The following is an 8,211-nucleotide window of genomic DNA, read 5'->3' as shown; positions in this document are numbered from 1 at the left end:
TCTTTATTCTGATTGGTTACTGGAAATTCCCCCTGTATTGTGATTGGCTGTTGTAAAATCCCACTGTAATGTGATTGGCTGTTGAGAAGTACCTCTTTATTCTGATTGGTTACTGGAAATTCCCCCTGTATTGTGATTGGCTGTTGTAAAATCCCACTGTAATGTGATTGGCTGTTGAGAAATACCTCTTTATTCTGATTGGTTGCTATAAAATCCCCCTATATTCTGATTGGTTGTTTGAAAATAACCCTGTATTGTGATTGGCTGTCATAAAAAACATCCGTGCTGTGATTGGCTGTGTTAAAATCCCCCTGCATTGTGATTGGCTGTTGTAAATTTCCCCTGTATTCTGATTGGCTATTGTAAAATCCCCCTGTATTGTGATTGGCTGTTGTAAAATCCCCCTGCATTCTGATTGGCTGTTGGAAAATCACCCTGTGCTGTGATTGGCTGTTGTAAAATCCCACTGCATTGTGATTGGCTGTTGTAAAATTCCCCTGTATTCTGATTGGTTGTTTGAAAATCAGCCTGTTTTGTGATTGGCTGTTGTAAAATCCTCCTGTATTCTGATTGGCTATTGGAAAACCCCCCTGTATTCTGATTGGCTGTTGAGAAATACCTCTTTATTCTGATTGGTTACTGGAAAATCCCCCTGTATTCTGATTGGCTGTTTGAAAATCCCTCTGTATTCTGATTGGCTGTTGCAAAATCCCCCTGCATTCTGATTGGCTGTTTGAAAATCCCACTGTAATGTGATTGGTTGTTGTAAAATCCCCCTGCATTGTGATTGGCTGTTGGAAAATCCCACTGCACTGTGATTGGTTGTTGTCAAATCCCCCTGCATTGTGATTGGCTGTTGGAAAATCCCACTGCACTGTGATTGGCTGTTGGAAAATCCCCCTGTATTCTGATTGGCTGTTGTAAAATCCCCCTGTATTGTAATTGGCTGTTGGAAAATCCCACTGTAATGTGATTAGCTGTTGAGAAGTACCTCTTTATTCTGATTGGTTGCTGGAAAATCCCCCTGTATTCTAATTGGCTGTTGGAAAATCCCCCTGTATTGTAACTGGCTGTTGTAAAATGCCCCTATATTCTGATTGGCTGTTGCAAAAAACCCCTGCATTCTGATTGGTTGATTGAAAATGACCCCATATTGTGACTGGCTGTCATGAAAAACATCTGTGCTGTGATTGGATGTTGTAAAATCCCCCTGCATTCTGATTGGCTGTTGGAAAATCACCCTTTGCTGTGATTGGCTGTTGGAAAATCCCACTGCATTGTGATTGGCTGTTGTAAAATTCCCCTGTATTCTGATTGGCTGTTTGAAAATCACCCTGTTTTGTGATTGGCTGTTGTAAAATCCCCCTGTATTCTGATTGGCTATTGGAAAATCCCCCTGTATTCTGATTGGCTGTTGGAAAATCCCACTGTAATGTGATTGGCTGTTGAGAAATACCTCTTCATTCTGATTGGTTGCTGGAAAATCCCCCTGTATTGTGATTGGCTGTTATAAAATCCCACTGTAATGTGATTGGCTGTTGAGAAATACCTCTTTATTCTGATTGGCTATTGGAAAATCCCCCTTTATTGTGATTGGCTGTTGGAAAATCCCACTGTAATGTGATTGGCTGTTGAGAAATACCTCTTTATTCTGATTGGTTGCTGGAAAATCCCCCTGTATTGTGATTGGCTGTTGTAAAATCTCCCTATATTCTGATTGGCTGTCAAAAAAAAACACATCTGTGCTTTGATTGGTTGTTGGAAAAATTACTTGTATTTCATTGGCTGTTACATACTGTGACAGGCCTAATAAAAACCCATCATTTCATGTTCAGTAAGCCCTCTTAACTATCCGTAACTCAAAAGCACTAACTTAAAACTTAAAAAAGAAGATGTTTTTCTGTGTCATACAATATTATTTATGTATAAAGGAAGAGTGCTGAGAAATGTACTCAAAAAAGTGAGGCAGTCAGTTTCAGTAATTTTTTATTTCTTTTTTTATCCTAAAAGAACATTATAATTGCAGAGAAACACATTTGGCCATCTGTAAACCGTGTAGCAACTCAAAGCCTCTGGAAATCTGGTTTAAAATAAAGTATCTATCAACGTCATGTAACTAACAATATCAGGAAAGTGTGCAAAAACTATACCTTTAACTACAATATTTCATATTTGTATTAAAACTAATTTCTAACATTTCTCAGGTGTTTATATATGTATATGTATATATATATATATATATATATATATATATATATATATATCGCTCTCCAAACCAACCATGTATTAAGTAAGTAGTGCTTCTGCTAAGACTCGGGTGGCTTTGGAGATATGATATTTGGCTTGTATAAAGGTGAGATCCTGTTGGAATGGCTGGCTGACAGGAAGGTAAAGCAGTGAAAATATTTGAAATATTGCATAAAGTTAAATACTTTTTTGTTGGGAAGAACACTTTCAAGTGGTTAAAATATTTTGCTGCTAACCCTGTCTAAAGCAGTATACTGTTTAGCTCATCTACATCGGTACTCCTGCTGCTTCTCCAAACCAGAAGCAGGCAACTAACATCTACTGTGGGCAATACACTGACTATGGATAAGTACCCTATACAAACACACTTCAAATAACAGGAACCATCCTTTTAACAGTTATGAAGGTACTGTGTGGCATACTTCTGACCATTTAGTGTAAACCTAGCAACTATAAAGGCGCATTATGCAGTTTTGGAAAAGAAATTCAAACTCAGAAAAGTAATAATACAAAGTTTGTATTATTACTTTTCTGAGTTTGAATTTCTTGAAAAATTTCTTGAAAAATGAAAATATATCAATATTTGCATTTGTATTACAAACGCAAATATTGATATATTTTCATAACTGAATAAATAAGGGATCCTAAGAGGGAAATGAGGTCCCTAAAACACTGTCTGAAGCCAGAAAGTTGGGTTCCTGCACAAAAAAGAAACAATATGAAAATTATGCTCTTTGAGGACAATTTGTTTATTCTGTAATTAATTATTAATTCAGTCAGTCATGTATGTATCCGTGAATATTCTTTTTTGATTCAAAATTCTTTCCCAAAACTACAAGTGTACCTTTAAAAAGAATCTTTAAAATTGTCACATAACAGCTTATGAACACTACATATCTTTTTTACAATGGTTCAATGCAAATTTATTACATAAACAAGTTCAAATACAATGTGTACTGAAAGCCTGTAGACTACATTAGCAATCTGAACAAGATGAGCTAAACAGTTGTCGACATGGACAACAACATATTCATGTCGCAGACCATGCTGTAACTGAGTGAGCCACCAAAGTTCACTATTCCTTTTCAGAATCCACTAATGTTGTTTAGATCTTGAATTCTAAAATTGTGTCGTCAAGTCATTCTTGAGTCTGCAGCCGTGGTTTGCAGCTCTAATTTGCAGCTCTAAGTGAATTTAAAAGTGTTGGTCAGTCTTTTTGGGATGCATCAACAATCTGGTGAGGTTGATCACCACATCACCTTCTGCAGTGACAGATCCTTATAGGCTGGTAGTGAACCAGAGTCCCAGTGATTCACCCCAAGATCTGGCTGTGGCTCAGAAAGACAATGCACTAATCGCATCCAGTGAAAACAATGGAAACTAAGGTGAGCAAAGAATTTTGATTATGGTTGATTGTCATAAAAATGCTGTATACACAAGTCCTGTCCTGAAAATCTGTTTTCATTCTACTGTTTAGTGCTCTTGATTGCAGAGAAGGTAAGATAACTTTTAAGTGTGCCACTACTGGACTAATGACATTTATTTGATTTGTTTGGGGTGGTGCTGCTACTAACAATTATTTTTAATATTTCATAATTTATTATTTCAGAATTAATGTATTGATTAATCAATCAGTTGGTTGGACTATAAAATGTCAAAAAAAAGTGTGAAAATCACTTGATCAGCGTTTCTTGAAGCCCAAGATGACGTCCTCAAATGTCTTCTTTTGTCCACAAACTAGATATATTCAGTTTACTGTCACAGAGGACTAAAAAAAACAGAAAATATTCACATTTGAATATATTCACACTAAAAACAGACTATTGAGACTTTTTTTCTTTAAAAAATTACTCAAAGTGATTAATCAATTATCAGAATTATTGGTGATTAATTTGATAGTTGATTAATTATCTATTAACCAATTACATGTTACAGCTCTAGTTTGGGGTGGCTGTCATATATATAATCAACACAGCCCAAGTGGCCAAAAAATACACTTCATAGGTTTCAAAACTTCTCACCTGCAGTTGAAATTTAGCCAGCTAACTGTCTATCTAACACTGGCACATTTACAGAAATGCTGATTAGGTTATCCCTAGAACTAAATGAAAATGAGGAGTCACGTGGGTACGCTGAGCAGGATGGCAGCACTGTAGGAGGGCTCAGACCACTCGCAACTAATTTAATTGTATAATCCATATTTATTTGCCTACCTTGAGCTAAATATTGATAGACTTTATCCCAGTAAAGTTCTTAGTACTTTGACTACATTTTGGGCGGTGAGAAATGGCGACAACGTCGAAATATTTTAAGGATATGGGCCACAGCTACTCGGAACAAGCTAGCTGCTAATGAGGACAAGTCTCCCGACGAAGCTGCAGAACAGAAAATAAGTATGGAAAAAATCTTTGCTGAAATAACCAAACTGAGTACTAAACTGACGGAAGTAGCTGCTGATGTAGTGACCATCAAAGAAACCACCACCGAGCTGAAAAACTCTGTCAGCGGGCTACAGGTACGAGTGGAGGAGGCGGAGGAGCGAATCTCCCAGCTGGAGGACACGACTGAGGGCCTTGTGACAAACACCGGTACCATGGGGAAAAAGGTGGATATGCTCTGGGACCGTGTGCAAATCCTGGAGAATCATTGCAAAAGAAACAACGTAAGATTGGTGGGACTGGCGGAGACATACGAGAGCAGAATTAGTTTACAGTCACGTTTAAAAGTAGGAATTCCTGTAGTTTAGCTGAAAAGTAGGCTACAGGTCTCTGTCTGTCTTCATGGTCCTGGAGTAACACTCAACACTCTTTGTCTACAGTCTGAGCGAAAGGTCGGTTTGGATCTGGTAACCCAAGAGTTGGAGTCGTCAGAGTCTTCCGAAGGACAAGTTTTAAGTCAACAAATGTTTACCCTGCATCAGCAGTCCATGTCACTTTACTATGTGCTTCTAGGCCTCACCCAGGTGCAATTGCACTCAGGGGGGCCTTGAGGACACCAGTGAAAACACCAGTGGGAATGAAGGGCCTGCAACAGGAACACAAAAGGCATAACGTGTTTCTTTATGATTTAGTTTGAAAATGTTTTAAAATGCTTTTACTCTTTTTTGGGAGAGGGATTTGCCCTCACATGTCATCACATGACCCAAAAATGTCACTTGTTGTTGGACAAACTGCAGTTTTGACGAGCTAGCTTTGTGACCTTCTTCATCCAAATGTTTCAAATGTGTCTTTTTCACACTGAGCTTGAGTAATCATGCACTTCCTGGTGACAGATTTAATGAGCTCAAACTTTGTTTTGAATTTCATACCTGATTTTTTGTTTTGTTTTGTGGGAATGATTACACCTGCCTTTAATCAAGTGATAAAGACTAGTGTAATACCGTCAACAGCCACTTTTTTTTTTTTTTGGAGTGGATATTATGGTTGACAGGGCCTTTAATTAGATTTTGGTGTGATCACAATTTGTTGCATGCCTCTGATTAGACTGACCTACAGTGTATCATTCTCTCACGGGGCGCTCGGCAAAGTGCCCCTGACCTGCAGCTAAGTAGCCAATGGTTGCTAGGGAAAAATTATTAATAATTGGCCTATCAATGTCACCAAATTTAATGCCGGTGGGGCGCTGGAAATGTAGCCCCAACTGCTACGTAAAATGTGTGAAGGTGATTGCTAGAGCTACATGAGGAGCCAGTGATAGGTTTTTTTTGTAGTGCGACTCCCAGACTCTGTCCTACAGTGGGAGAATAAAAACTATGGTGACAAGGAAGAGAGATGATGGCGATGGCGATGGCGATGGCAGTGACAACTGGAGTTCAAGCACAGCTTCCACCAAATTCGGTGAAATTATTAATGTACCCTTTTGCGAGACGGACGACGGAGGAAAAACTTCTCGTTAAGGAGCTGGGACCCGACAAACCTGAAATGAACATTTCCCAGCAAACCAAGGAGAAAGATAAATTGTACAAACAGAGTTTTTGTCTGAGCTGGTTGAACCGTAAGACGTGGCTGGCAGGTTGTGGAGCAGCCAATGCACTTTTCTGTTTCCCCTGTATCCTCTTCAGAAGTGACAAATGTGATTCAACTTGGACAAAGACTGGACTAACTGACTTAAAGCACCTCTCTGAACGGATCAAGAAGCATGAGAGGTCCAAAATTCACATGGAAAACTGCATAAAGCTAGCTATGCTCGGAAAGATTAGCATAGCAACGCAGCTAGATGATGGGGACCGCATTGCTGTAAGAAGGCACAATGAAGAGGTAGATAAAAACCGTAATATTTTATCCAAAATAAATGTAAGATTTTGTGGTGCTTTTGAATTAGCAATGCGGGGACATGATGAAAGGGATTCCTCAGACAAAACCGGGATATTCAGAGGTTTAGTCAACTTAATGGCATCCATTGATTGGGACTTGAGGGAGCACCTTGAAAATGCGACCGTATTTAAAGGCACCTCGAAGACAGTTCAGAACAAGCTCCTGGACTGTATGCTGGCAATTCTGAGAGAACAGATCATAGATGAAGTAAAGACAGCTGAGTTTTTAGCAATCCAGGCTGATGAAACTACCGACATTTCCACACACTGTCAGCTAGTCCTGGTACTAAGGTACATTGTTGGACGCAACAATATACAGGAGCGGTTCTATGAAATCATCAAGCTACCCAACAGCTGTGCGGATTCAATAGCCAGTGCCTTATTGGAGAGGCTGCACAGCATCCTTCCCGAGGGACAAGAAAAAAAGTTGATGGCCCAGGCATATGATGGGGCTGCGGTAATGTGGGGTGCCACTGGAGGAGTGTAGCGAAAGGTACAGGACATCTATGCAAACGCTCACTACATTCACTGTCATGCCCATCAGTTAAAGCTGGTAATGCAGCAGGCAACTTCCCACATCCCTCAGATCATTCACTTTTTTACTGACATGGGGGGATTTGCTTCTTTTTTCTCAAAAGCGAGCAAGAGAACTGCAGTGCTAGATGAGATGGTGGCGCACCGACTTCCAAGTGCATCGTCAACACGTTGGAACTTCAACAGTGGTGCAGTCAACACAGTCTATGAGCACAAGAATGATCTGGTGAAGTGTTTTCAGACCATCTGGAACAGTGAAGCGTTTGATAGCCCTACGAAGAGAGAGGCTGGAGGCTATGTGAGAATGCTGGAAGATGAAGCTTTGTGTTTTTTCCTAGCCTTGTTCCATAAGATCATGCCACATGTGGACATGCTGTATAATCAGCTCCAGAAGAGGAACATCGATTCTGTCTACATCGCAGGAATCACCCAGACATTCATGAATCGCATGCAGGCTATCAGGTATGTTAAATGCATTATTATGTAGCCTAGCCTAATTGTTAATTCTCTGCATAAATTATGTGTAGCCTTAAATGCTTGTATGTCATCTTATTCAAATAATTAATTAATGTGAAATTTAGATGAAATATAATTGCTAGTAATTATAACAACCTTGGGTTTGGTTAATATATCCCTAATCGGTTTTCACAACTGATTCATAAAACTTATGTATTGGATCAGGGAAGCTGTTCCTAATCTGGCTGAGGATGAGGAGTACAGGGGACCTGTTCAGGAGCCACCCACAGAGAAATGGAGAACATTGGGAGAAGACACGCAGCACCATTTGGCACTGGAGGTCAGCACTTGCTTACACACACAGAGACACAGAGAAACACAGGGCCCTATCTTGAGCTCGTGCCTTAGGGTCGTGTCTTGTGCTGATCGAAAGCGTAAATGGAAGCCGGGAGGTGCAATGGATTTAATTTATTCAAGGTGTGTCCAAATCCAACCTTGTTGTCTTGTGCCAGGGGCGGGAGTGATATTTTGCCCTGTCCCGCCCTTTGCGCCACCAGCGCAAAGCGGGATAGACCTATCAGACGTGCCCAAGTGCCCTCATTAATTCACAGGCGAGTTTAGGCCGAACATGCAATAAACCAATCAGAAAGTCAGCTCTCATC

Source organism: Lutjanus erythropterus, chromosome 16 (assembly GCF_056507025.1).
Source record: "Lutjanus erythropterus isolate fLutEry1 chromosome 16, fLutEry1.hap2, whole genome shotgun sequence".
Taxonomy (NCBI): Eukaryota; Metazoa; Chordata; class Actinopteri; order Lutjaniformes; family Lutjanidae; genus Lutjanus; species Lutjanus erythropterus.
This window is presented reverse-complemented; position numbering follows the sequence as displayed.